The 1,901-nt window shown below is 43.5% G+C and overlaps 1 non-coding gene across 1 annotated transcript; it reads right to left on the bottom strand.

Annotated features, from left to right (window-relative positions):
* Positions 1-1,380: 1,380 nt before the first annotated feature.
* On the bottom strand, positions 1,381-1,462 carry Trnas-gcu (transfer RNA serine (anticodon GCU)). Its single transcript has one exon. It is a non-coding gene; the product is annotated as a tRNA-Ser (tRNA).
* Between the last annotated feature and the right edge of the window lie 439 nt (positions 1,463-1,901).

The following is a 1,901-nucleotide window of genomic DNA, read 5'->3' as shown; positions in this document are numbered from 1 at the left end:
AATTTTTAACATATTACCGAACTTTTTCTTGTGATTCGAATACTTTCTAATTTTGTGGAATTCACATAGCATGTGTACCTAGAACTCTACGATTCTATCGGATCCTAATTTGTTAAGGAAGTAATTAACAAAATTTCCCAGCAACCAGTACACAACGTTATTTTTTGCTTCTGGGAAATAGCGTGCTTCAGGCCTGTGTATCAATGACAGCGATATATACACAGGGGATGTTCTTGTAATCAAAGCTATTTGCTCCCGGATCCACTTCCAACTATTCATGTGACCACTGCAGGTATATCTATGAATTATTGTGTCCACTAGATGGAATTGTTGGCATAAATTTGTTTCACAGAGTCTGATTGCGTGCAGTCTTTCATTGGGCTAACTATGTTGTTAACTATCTTGTACCATGACGTTTTTATATCAGAAGTGAGCACATTAGAACTAATGTTTTTCCAAATCTCAGTCCACTCAGTGTTTGGAAACTGTCGTTTTTCCGCCTGTTTATGCACAGCAATATGTTACATGTGTTAAAGTTGCGGGTCAACTTGTAGTCATTGTACCACTGCTAGATCCTCTTCGGCGCTTCCTGTACTCATCTGGTGCTGTAACTTCTCTACAGACAACAGAACCGTCTCCCGGAGCTTCCAGGTTGCTACAGTTGCTGGATCCAGGGCATCGTTTTCAGTCCTTCCTTTTTGCTGTCATTCTTGTTGTTGAGAGTCTGTGTACTTATCGAAAAAAATTATAACCTCCCCACCACAAGGCGGTGTCGGATCCAACACGTTTGTTTTCGTTTGCACGGGAAACAGCTCTAGTATGTGTTACATATGTAAACCAAATGATCCTTATTTATAAGGGGGAAAAGTTTTTTAGCCAAGTGTCCTTTACGACACAGTCTTTTGACACGTGTCCTGATGTTTCACCTTGAGACAGAAAAGTTAATCATCTTTCTCCGATATCTGCCACAAGGTGGATAATTTTTCTGTTGCCGCCCTGATTTATTATTTCGATCGATATTACATTATGACGACTTCATTGTGGTGGTTGCTGTGTGTAAGATGCTGAGCATTGTTTCCCAAGGTAAACTCGTAACTGTAGCGGCTTCTCCCCGGGTCAATACAATTGTACGAGCTACCACGTAACTGACTCAGATCATCTGATGACTTGATATGTCGAGACAGCTAATCATATCATTTGAATGACTTTGTGCAGAAACGCAGAACACGAAAATTCATTATGTCCATAGTTACAGTAATAACAGAAAACTTTTCGTAGATACCATTTGTTTCCACACTGCCTCATATGTTTCTAATGTAATTACACATTAGTTTGTATTTCAGTAGTGTTTAATTTAGCATCCGAATGATTTAAAATGTTCGACGAGGATGGGATTCGAACCCACGCGTGCAGAGCACATTGGATTAGCAGTCCAACGCCTTAACCACTCGGCCACCTCGTCATGATGCTCATGGGTCTTTACTAAGAATTATTATCAGAACGTCTCTGCTGTTACGTGAATAAACCATGTACGTAGTAATTGGTCTGTTACGTACCGTTCTTGAACTCTTTCCTTGTCTAATCATACACATTTCTCGTCATTAAAAGCGATGCTGTGTCTGTTAAGCACTTCTAGAGTTTGGCCACGTGTTTTGCTGGATGCCCCAGAAGAAGACGGTTATCGGTCTGTTGCTGACGGACTGAATTTGCTGTTAGGAAGGACACGGGCCAGTCGGCCTTGCGCGTGCGCAGGTTGGCAGCCCTGACCGTCAGCTGACGGTGCTTTGGCGGGAGGGGGCCGGCCACGCGTCCGAGCCAATCAGAGCGCGCCGGCCGTGGGCCGCGGTCCGCAGCACGCAGGATGCGTCAGGCGGAAGCGCGAACGCACGCACCAAGGTCAG

Source organism: Schistocerca cancellata, chromosome 3 (assembly GCF_023864275.1).
Source record: "Schistocerca cancellata isolate TAMUIC-IGC-003103 chromosome 3, iqSchCanc2.1, whole genome shotgun sequence".
In the NCBI taxonomy this organism is placed as follows: Eukaryota; Metazoa; Arthropoda; class Insecta; order Orthoptera; family Acrididae; genus Schistocerca; species Schistocerca cancellata.
This window is presented reverse-complemented; position numbering and strand designations above follow the sequence as displayed.